Raw genomic sequence first — 12,166 nt, 5'->3', positions numbered from 1 at the left:
ATTCTTGATACAATTCCATGTTTTTCATAGATGTATGTGTGCATGTAAGATCCTCCTCTGAGGTATGGGGTAGTTGGGCTGCCAAAAGATCAGAGTGGAGTACAATATTGTTGAAAGTTTTGTACATTTCCAAAACTAAGCTATGCTAGGAGGAGATGAGTTTTGCAGGTACGCTGCTTGACTTAAACGTAAATGGACAAGATCTGAAATCTCCTTGAAGTACCCAGATGCACTTATCTCCTGAATTGACTTGAAAGTATGTTGAACCTGAGGGTTTCTGTAGAGAGCATAGCAGTGCTCTCCGTTGATCAAATACACACCATGGATGAGGCACTTAAGGATCCTTGCCACTCTACAGGGCCAGTTTCCAGTTTACATAGAGGGAAACATACAGAGGTCAAGACTTGAAGGGAGGTGGGTACATCATCGGCAGATCTAAGTGACATAGACTTTTTCCAAACTCTCTTATGCTTTACCTGTGTCTACTGAAGGTTTCTACTGCATTTGTCCTTAAAGTGTAGTTAGTTTTACACATCTTTTATCTCCTAGGCCATTTAGGATCTGTGTCTGATCCATCTCTGCAGCCAAAAGTGTTCAGCACAGTGCCAGTGACTGTGTTGAAATGCGGTCCTCACACAAACCGACATTTGGTTTCACAGAGTGCAGAGTGATAATTGTATCCCAATCACTGATAAAGAGGGTTTGGAGTGTGGTTCTTACAAGAACCATTTTCATCAGCAAAGAAGTACTAAGTGGTTCATTTTTCATGACATGGAAACAGCTTCATGATGACCACTGTGCCAAGTAAGACATTAAAACATTCTTGTTTAAGAGATTTCTACTTGTGATATAAATAGCCAGTACTGACTACAACCTGCTGAACATGTGCTATGGGCTTTATGTAAATTATATTGCTTAATCATTATCCTTGAAGTAGATACTATTTTCAGTCTTATTTTGTAGATGAGGAACCTGAGATTTGGAGCAGTTACAGAACTTCCTGCCCCAAATCACACACAGTGGAGCATTACTGTGCAATAGAATCTCTCTTTTTGACAGGCTAAGATCTAGTTCTTAAATGTCCTGCTATATGAAATTTTTATTCATATTTTCTGAGGGAACTCATTTTCCTTCTCTACCTCAGGCAGGGCAAACAACTTGCTCTGACTTTCTATATGTAGTAAACACAAGAGAGGGACAAGGGGAGAGAAAGAAAGACAGAGATAGATAGATAGATAGATAGATGATAGATAGATAGATAGATAGATAGATAGATAAGGAAATGTCTTAATTCCTGGGAACTCCATTAGCACTTGGAAATAAAGTCATATAGAGCATGAAGGATTTTTAATAATCTTTATTTTCTTCATTCTATTTAATTCAACTCTGAAGCAAGTTACTGGGAAGATTGTGGAATTACTTTTGCTCTGAGATTCTTAAACATTAAAAAGTTAATCTTCTTACTGGGATACTTGAGTTCAACCTTCCCTCAGGCTTCATGTACGTCAGAGAATTGGGATGAATGAAGGAATTATTTGTGACCAAATATTGCTTTTTCCTTGAAAAAATGTCATGGTAAAATATTTCCTTTGGATAAAAAGCAAATCATGAGGTATCGTGGGAATGAGAAAAAATTATCTGCCCTCAGTGAGGATAGGATTTAGATGAAGAAAAGGGATACAGTGGTTCATCAATTCTACCATTTATAATCATTGATGGAGTGCCCATTCTGTGTCAAGCACTGTGCAAGGAAACATGGGAGTTAAGGCCTTACAACTCTCAAGGAGGATGTCTTCATAGGCCCCTTTGGACCTGTGGGCATTCTACTGGCATCTTACCTTATCTTACCGTATCTTATCTCATCTCATCTTGTCTCATCCAATGTCAAAGCATGTGCATCATACTGTCCTGCTCTTCTTTAATATATCTTTGCTATTATCAAGAAACTTAAAGGGAGTGAAGGGAGGGCAGGGGTATGGACAAAAATGAGTATCAAGATCTGTCATGTAAAGGTAGAAGATCCCAATGATGAAAGTAACTGTACTGTATACCTAAGAAGTACCAATAAATTCAATGAAAAAAAAAAAGAAACTTAAGAGTCATGGAAGAATAATGGCATTGCCACACACTTTAGTATGGATGTCGTCCTCTTTTCATAGCTAAGGCTGTGACAGTCACACATCATGTAAGTGACTGTGTTTGTCAAAGTGCTCCACAGAAGTGGATCCAATATATTTTCGAATTTGAGTCACATTATTATGGAGGCAAAGAAGTTCTATTGTGTGCTATTTTCAGTGTAAGTCCCCCAGGGCCCAAAGGCCCAAGAACCAGGAGCTCCAATGTCTGCAGTCAGAAGAAGATAATACCTCTGCTGACAAAAAAAGAGCTAATTCTCTGTTCCTCTGCTTTTTTTTCTTTGCAGGTCCTCAACAGACTGGATGATATCCACCCACATTGACAAAGGCCAACCCCTTTACTCAGTGTAATCTTGAAAATAGTAATCTCAGGAAACACCATCATAGTCATACCCAGAAATAATACTTTGCCATCGATGTGAGCATCACCAAGTCCAGGTGACACATAAAATTAACCATCACAGTGAATAGTACTTAAATCGAGGCCTGTCTGTTCCTCTGGGCAAACCAAATGGAATTGGTAGGAGTGGCAGGCAGACTGTGATGAGTAGAAAAGTAATTAGCAAGCAAAGAGACAAAGAAGGGGAAGAGAGAGGACTGTTTTGCAAACCTGGTTATAAAGTTTGGGAGATTTTATGTTGCCATGATTATGGTAATTTGTTATGCGGCAACGGAAAAGTAATAGACCATTTTTTTTGGAGACAGCTTCCTTGATGAATCCCAATTTAACTATAATTCCCCTGAGAGGAGGATTATGCCTTCTAAATCACCATTGCACTCGCTGTGCTTCAGAAAGGGCCTGATGCATGTAAAGGTGCTCAGGAGATGCAAGATGACTAACTAGAAAATTCAGACTCTAAACTTTCCCTTTAAAAAGTAATTTTTGCCTCAGCAAAACCACAGGTGAAGTGTTTCCTAGGCATGAATGATTGAGTAAACGAATCAGCGAATACCTCTTGTACTTGATGTAGGTTAATACCTCCAAATGTAGTTATAGGAATTCAACTGTTGTGCAGAGTAAAGCAATCTGTAAGTATATTTGTAATATATGTGCCCAAATCTGTGATGTAAGTCTGCCCCACATGCTACTTGGACTGTTTGGTTTACTTTCCATGATAAAAAATTTGCAGAACTCAAATGTGCTTCTCTATAATGGATTGTGTGGCCTCAAACTTTCACTGTTATCCTAAAATCCACAGAGATTCTACCACTTTATCTTCCTCATATGTCAGCAATTATATAGATATAGCAGGTAATTTCCCCTGCACTTAAACAGAATTTGGAAGCACATGTCCAAAGGGAGTAACGTAAATATATAAATGCTATGGGAGGAGTAAGACTTTATGTTCTGCAGAGAATATGTGAATAATGATTTGTTTCACGTGTACACATATAAATGTATATATGTGCACTTCACACACACACACACACACACTAACACACTTGATTGTTTAAAAAGCACATCTATGGGATTATCTGAGCCTCACAACTCTCTGAGGAAGTCAGAACAAAGATGCATGTTTCCATTTATAAATGAGGAAATTGAGGTTGGATGAAATCATTTGCTCAAGTACCTGTAGCAAATCAGGGAAATTGGGAGGGAAGTAGAGCCCCTATGACCACCAGTGTTCCTGTAATTATTACTTAGGTATGCTTCTGATGAACTCTTTATGAATAGCTGGAAATGTTCATGAGACTCATCATTCTTAGCCAACTGAAAAACCTTTACCTTGCCTCTGTTTTATTGATTTACAGTGTTGAGGATAGAACCCAGAACCTTCTGCATGTAAGGCAAGTGCTCACCACTGAGATATACTTCCAGTCTCTAAAGTAGTTTTAATGTCAGATAATTACCTTACCAAAGCTGGGAAACCCTGACTTTATTTCATCTCAACTTACTCATTCAGCAAATATTTTTGAACCTTATGATGGTCATTGTTCTTGGCTCTAGAGATACAGTGATGGACAAGACAGACAATTCAGTGAGTTCTATAGAATTTCTGCAATTGACTTCAATACTGCAGCTCATACTCTTTTCTCCTTGACTCTCCTGATGGAAATAGTTTCTACTGACAAGGAGAAACATTCCTTCTTCCATACAGATAATTTTAAATATTTTTTGGGGGGTGTGTGTGCCACAACTGTTTTCAGAAAGATATAAGGGAATACATTTCTGAGGTGTCCCATTGAAGCCCTATTTCTTCCAAATTGCTGCTACTAAGTTTTGCCACATCCAAGTCAGATTAGGGATGCTCATGGCAGCTTACAGAGAACATTCAGATCCCCAACATATATGAACAACAACATGACTAGAGCTGCACTGATAGGACATGGTTGCACAGTGAACTGCTCTATAGGCCCATTGGCCATGATCTTATTCTGCATAAACTGGGGTAATGAATAAGAGCTGAGACACTCTGTCCCTGTCCTTAATTAGTGCCATAACACAGCAAATGTCATGTCATAATCTGATAAAGGTTAAGCAGGATCTCCTTGGCAACTTCTTCCTCCAAGAGACTAAAAAATCCCAGCTATTTCTGTCTACAGACACATGGATGAAGAAAGGAGCACCATTTTAAAATGCATTGGACTGGAAATGGTTCAGCACATCAGCTCTTGTTTTATGGGGTAAGAATTTACAGTAAACCTCCAGAAGAAGCTGAGAGATGTACTTTTCCTAGGTGCTCAGGAAGAGGGAGTAGGACGATGAGCACACCAATATCTTTGCCACACATCCCATGGAGAGAAGTAAGTGTCATAACTATTTCCCTTTGTGGGCTACTTCTAGCCAGGGCCCTTTTGTTACATCTTAGGCCCACTCAAGTTATCTTCAAGGCAAAGAAAGAGAATATTGCAATGGCCTATTTGGAACAAATTGGCCTCAGTAAGACACCAAGAATAGAGGCAGTGACTTTCTCTGGGGCTCACGCAGGGGCTATCATCTCTTCTGCTGAGAGGGTTTGTTTCATCCTGTATATCTTTTCAATTCACTTCTCTACCAATCTCATTGCATACCTATACCACCTTGGTCAAAGCCTACAATAGTCCCGTTGGACCCACGTCTCCTTGATGACTTTTCAGCTCAGCTGTTCTGGAACAACTTCTGTTCCTTATGATAAATTCCTTTCTTTTCAAACCAGGCTATTGAAGTCACTTAGATCCTTGGCTGGACTACATATGAGCCACACCTGGGCTGAGAGCCCACCTTGATCACATAGTATACACCTAGGAGGCTGAATCACTTAACCCACTGATCACTCAGCTAGGATACGAAGAGGTCCTCTTGAACTTCTCCTGTGGTAGGCATGGCAGACAATGACTGATATAGTTTGTATCATGATGTCTTTAGGACAATATGTCCATCTGATCATAGGGCAGCAAGCCTTTCAGTGCTATAGACATTCAGGCTCAGAAAGCCACTGAAATTAACTCGAGGGGATATGGTGTCATCATAACTCCCTTAGTCTCCAGCTCAACTTCCATTTAGTGTACCTCTTTATACCACACAGTTTAAAAAGCTAGAAATTGGCGTTGCTCAGTCTTTCTTGCAGCTAGGGTTCTGAATATAAAATAGATTCCTCAAGTTGGATGCACTGGCTTCAGTTTTTGAAGGCAGAATTGAAGCATAGACCATCTGTCTGCACTTTTAGTTTTCTGCTGGCAAGCTATGTTTCATGGACGTAAAATGTTCTGCACTGGTGGCTCATGTCAGTTCCCTATTGATGTCAATGCGCAGTTGCAACAGAGACACAGATTCTAAATTGCATTGCCCAGCCACCATCTTTGTGACAGTGGAGTGGAAATTAGGATAGAAGTAATGGCAATGGAAGCTTCATGTTTCCAATTTCCTGATTCTTGGATCACAGCAATAGCAGCGTGTTCTTGAATTTGGTAGTGCTATCAGGGCCTTAGAGATAAGAGTTCTTCGTATGGGTTAGTTCTATCGTGTTCTAGAGATTATTTATTTATGTTAAGCATGAAGTCCACTCCTTCATCCCTTCAAATAATGTATGAAAATTTTTATTAAACAATTTCTTATTATTATACCTTGAGCAATGTCTTTTTCTTGCCAGGAGCCCTGACTTATACACAAACATATGTCCTGACCCCATATGAATGGGAAAATAGAGGGGGTTGAAACCCAAAGGGCACTCATCAAGCCAGTTTTTTATATGTGAGATTATGGTAAAAGCCTGTAATTGGAAGATATTTATGCATCACCTCCACCCTCCTCCAGATTTAATTCAAAAATAGGAAACGGTTTCATTAATCATCAGAGCAACTTTGTCAAAATATGTGCCGCAGCAAATTTCAAAGTTAAAAAAAGTTGATTTTCAATTCAATTCAGCAAACAGTGATTGAGTGCCTCCTCTCTGCCAGGCATTGCACGGGTGTGAATGATGCAAAGATAAGTGAAATTGTTCTCTTATCTGACAGCGTACTGCCTTTGTGTTGGGGAGAATAACTTTCATATGAGGCAATTTGTGACAAATACCAAAAAGGAATCCTAGACAAAATGCATTGGGACTGCAGAGGGTTACGAAGGAGATAAAGTCTGCCTGGAGTGGGACAGAGAATGAGTCCCAGATGATGTGTCAACTAAGCTGGATCTGGAAAGATGAGTAAGATTTTCTCAGGAAGAACAACACTGACCTTCCAGGAAATCCACTAAGCCCAATCTTCACTTTTCCTCTGAAAGTATGTGTGAGCCACATCTCCATCTTGGGGTAATCGGGGAGTGAAAAATTCATGGTAATGAGTTGTACTGTTGAATCTGTGAGTGACACTGGCAGTCCATGATGGGGAGGCAACTATTACAGACAAGCACTTGCTGAAATGACTTTCTATCAGCGAGACAAGATCAATCAAGTTAAGGAATACAGGCATTAGGCAAAATAACAAAGAAAGAAAGCATGCATGGAAAATATTTTCCAGGAGCCGCCCAGGAAATGAGGAGAAATCCTAGAAGGAGCATTATGACATAGTTGAGGAAGCAGGGCATGGAGGCCTGAAGAACCAGCATTCTAGTCCTCATTCAGACATTCATCAGGGCTGTAATTTCAAAGGGCTAACATCTCTTGTTGCTAGCATTTAATGATGTACTTATTGCCTTTGGAAGGCAAATGAAAACAGTGTTTAGGTTAGATTCCAGAAGCCCAAGAATCGAGGCACTGAAGAGACCATAAAATGAATTTGCACCAGCTCTAATCTTCACCATACCTACCTTTTCTAAAATAAGAGTAACTTAGAAATTTATGTTATGAAAGCATTTTCTGATTGAGACCCCAGTCTGGATAAGGCCCTGGTGCATTGCCCCTCAATTAGACCCAATTTCTCTGTTTAAACATGTCAAACTCTTTGTAATATCAGATATTAAATAGCAACTGGAACATGTGCATGGGATATGGTACCACAGGTGGGAAAACAGTATCAGAGGTTATCAGATGATTCATCTAAAGTCATACAGTTAGTATCAAGGCAGCCCAGAATCCAATTCTTACTCCAGAGTCCAATTTCTTTTCTTTTCCTTTCTGTCCTTCTCTTCCTTCCTCTTCCACTTCTTTTCCACCTCCTCCTCCTCCTCCTCTTCCTCTTCCTCCTTCTCCTTTCCTTCTCCTCTTCCTCTCCCCTCCCCCTCCTCTTCCTCCTCCTTGCCTCCCCATTTTCCTTTGTGTAGTACTGGGAATTGAGCATAGGGCCCTTACACTGAGTTACTATATCCCTTGCTGTTTTTCTAATTTTTAAGTTTTGAGACAAGTTCTTACTAAGATGCTAAATTCCCCAGGATGAGCTTAAACTTGCCACCCTCGGGCTCAGCCTTTCAGAATTCTGGGATTACAGGCAGGCCCTACCATTCATGGCTATAGAACCAGATCTCTTGGTCACTATTCAAGTTCTGAAATAGTAAAACTACTGAATCTTTGTAATAGCTTGAGGTGTCACACGTTACCAAGGGAATTTTTAGAGGAGGAATAAGATGCAGCAACTTTATATTTAATTTCTATAGCTGTGTAAAAAATTATCATTTATTGAGTGGCTTAAAACAAGAATTGGAGGGAGAAGGAGGAAGGGGAAGGAAAGGAGATGAGAAAAGAATTTAAATGTGTTACATGCATGTACCAACTCCCCATGAGGAATGTAATGCAAATGTGTACTAATAAAAATAAGAGCTAAAAAGAGAAATGACGTGTTAATTATTTCATAGTTTTCATGGCTCAGAAATCTGGGGACATCCTAGCTGGGTGTTCTGCTCAGGTTTTCACATGGCTGCAATGAAGATGCTGGCCACAGTTGGGCCTGAGGGCTAGAATTCTACTTCCGAGACCAAGTAGTCACTGGCAGGATCATTTTTCTGCATATGAAGGAGAACTCCTAGCAGCATCTTCTTCAGGACCAGCAGGGGAGAGAGAGTTCATCTATCATAAAGTTTAATGAACTTTTCCAGTGGAAGTTATCCATGTTTGTGACACAGGCACAAATTATTTAATTGCCTCTAGAATCATAACTGCAATTATTGTTTTCAGCAAGAATTAAAATCAACAGCTGTGCTTTTGTTGCCTTTGAACAATTTGAGACACGAAGTTGCAGAAGCAAGTGATACAGAAAGGGAGCCTACATTTCAGGGTTGTTGAGAGAATTAAATTAAAACACTGACTGTCAGGTAGAATGAAGAAGTTCTAGTGTTCTCCAACTCAGTGGGGTGACTATTCACAATAACCTATTATAAATTTTATGAAGAACTACAAAGGAAGAGTGCAAAAGCTTCAAACACAAAGAAGCAATAAGGAAATATAAATGATAATTACTCTAATTTGATCAGTAGACATTGTACACATGTCAGAATATTACACTGCACCTTAAACAACCCAAATTACTACATGTTAACATTAAAAAGCTAAATAAAGCCAGGCAGGGTGACACACACTTGTAATCCCAGCACTCAGAAGGCCGAGGCAGGAAGACTGTCAGTTCAAGACCAGCCTGGGTTGCATACCAAGTTCAACACCGGCCTCACACCCCAAGTACAATCAGTGAATTGAAAACATAATTAAAAATTTACCAACAAATAAAAGCCCATGTCCTGATGGCTTTACTGCTGGATTCTACAAAACATTTACAGAAGAACTATCACCACTATTCTTTAAACTCTTCAATGAAATTGAAAGGGAAGCAATGCTTCCAAATTCATTCCTGCAGTGTTACTTTGATTCCAAAATCAGGGAAAGACCCAAGCAAGAAAGAGAACTACAGGTCAAACTCCCTAATGAACATAGATGCAAAAATCCTCAATAAGAAGGCAACAGAATATGGAGGGTCATCAAGAAGATCATACACCCCGATCAAGTCAGATTTATTCCAGGGATGCAAGGATGGTTCAACATACATAAATCAATACATGTAATACACTATATTCACAGAGCCAAGAACAAAAACGATATGATCTTCTCAATAGATGCAGAAAAGCATTCAACAAAATTCAACACCCATTCATGGTAAAAACTTTGCAGAAAAGTGGAATAGATGGTCTTTATCTCAACTTGATAAAGGCTATCTATGAAAAACCAACAGCCGACATCATATTAAATGGTCAAAAGATGAAAACTTTCACACTGAAACCAGGAATGAGACAAGGATGTCCATTGTCACCGCTCTTGTTCAAAATAGTTCTGGAAAACTTAGCCACAGCAATAAGACAAGAGAAAGAAATAAAAGCAATAAAGATAGGAAAGGAATAATTTAAACTGTCATTATTTGCTGACAATATGACACTCTACATTGAAGACCCAAAAAACTCTGCCAAAAGACTTCTAGACATAATTGACATATTCAGCAGAGTATCTGGATACAAGGTCAACACTCAAAAATCAATAGCCATCTTTACACAAATAGCAAACTCAGTGAGAGAGAAATTAGAGAAACAACCGCTTTTACAATAGCATCCAAAAAATGAAGTATCTAGGAATCAGTCTAAAGAAGAAGACAAAATACCTCTACAATGAAAACTAGAGCACTCTGAAAAAAGAGATAGAAGAGGATATAAGAAGATGGGAAGACATCCCCTGCTCCTGGGTAGGAAGAATGAGCATAGTGAAAATGGCCATACATCCAAAACTGCTATACAGATTCAGTGCAATCCTCATTGAAATTCCAACAGTATATTTCACAGAACATGAGAAAGCAATCCAAAAATTCATTTGGAACCAGAAGAGACCTAGAACCGTAAAAGATATTCTAGGCAACAGAGACGAGGCAGGGGGTATCACAATTCCCAACTTGAAACAATACTACAAAGCCACTATGATAAAAACAGCATGGTACTGGCAAAGAAACAGGCCCAAGGATCAGTGGAACAGATTGGAAGATACAGAAACAACCCCAGACATACTCAGCTACCTCATCTTTGACAAAGGAGCCAACCATCCTCACTGGAGGAAAGACAGCCTCTTTAATAAATGGTGCTGGAAAAACTGGATTTTAACCTGCCAAAGAATAAAACTAGGCCCTTATCTTTCACCATGCTCTGAACTAAAATTCAAGTGGATTAAAGATCTAAATATTGAAACAGAAACACTAATCTTTCTGGACGATAAGTTATGCAGAACTCTCGAAGACATTGGCATAGGAAAAGACTTTAGGAACAAATACTCAGTAGCATGGAAACTAGCAGAAAGAATCAACAACTCGGATTTCATCTTATTAAAAAGCTTCTGCACTGCAAAAGAAACCATCAACAGTACTAAGAGACAACCTACAGTGTGGGAAAATTATTTTTTACCAGCTATTCCTCAAAGGTCTACTCTCCAGAACATATAAAGAACTCAAAAAAATTAGAATCCCCCAAATTTAAAGACCCAATTCAAAACTGGGCCTCTCAAATGAACAGACACTTCATGGACAACAAAGTAAAAGCAGCGCATAAACATATGAAAAATGTTAAACATCACAGGTCATTCGAGAGATGCAGATTGAAAACAACACTGAGTTTCCATCTCACCCAGAAAGAATGGCTGCTATCAAGAAATTATCCAATAACAAATGCTGGTGGGGCTGTGTGTAAAAAGGAACACTTCTCTGTTGTTGGTGGGAGTGCAGACTGGTGCAACCACTGTGGAAATCAATATGGAAATATCTGAGAAAACTAGGATTAGAGATTCCATTTAACCAAGCTATTCCTATGCTGCGTATCTTCCCAAAAGAATTAAAAGAATTATTCCACAGCGATTTATTCACACCCATGTTTATAGCAGCACAGTTTGCATTAGGTAAAACTTGAAAACAGCCCAATTCCCCATCAGTTGGAAACTGGATAAAGAAGATGTGTTTTTTTCTATAAAATGAAGTACTACTCAGCCATAAAGAATGAGAAACTAGAGTCATTTATAGGAAAATGGGTGTATATTGAGGTCATACTCTCAAATGAATTAAATAGGACACACATGTAAATAACGAATAGTTTCTCTGGTGTGACAAACTAAAAGTGTAAATAAGAATCAAAACATATAATTTCCAATGTGAAATAGAAAGAAAATGGCTAAAAGAGTAGGGGAAGTGGGAAGGGTAGGGGAAAGGAAATGAGGGAAAAGAAAAAAATGGAAGCAAAATCTTTGTAAATAGGGACGGGAGGAAGGGGTGAAGGGAGAGCAGGGGAATGGGGAGAAAAATAAGAACAAGCACTGTCATGTAAAGGTACAAGATCCCAATGATGAATGTAAATGTACTGTATACCTAAAATGTACCAATAAACATAATGAAAATAAAGACCAGTCTGGACTACATAGCAAGACCCTGTCTCAAACAAAAACTATTAACTAGCTAATTAATTAATTTAATTTAATAAAACATGTGAAAACACCTCACATTACAGCACATATAAAGTAGGTGCTCAATGAATTGTAGTTGTAGCACAGTGAAGAGCAGAGAGCCACACCCTGCTACTAGGGACCTCTGAGTCTTCTGGATGATGCACCACGCAAGCCTCCATCCACTCACCTTGTAAGCTGGAAACCTAAAGAATTTTTTTTTTTTTTTTT

Source organism: Fukomys damarensis, unplaced genomic scaffold, assembly GCF_012274545.1.
Source record: "Fukomys damarensis isolate Sample0158 unplaced genomic scaffold, DMR_v1.0_HiC HiC_scaffold_39, whole genome shotgun sequence".
NCBI classification, from domain to species: Eukaryota; Metazoa; Chordata; class Mammalia; order Rodentia; family Bathyergidae; genus Fukomys; species Fukomys damarensis.
Note: the sequence above shows the minus strand (reverse complement) of the source record.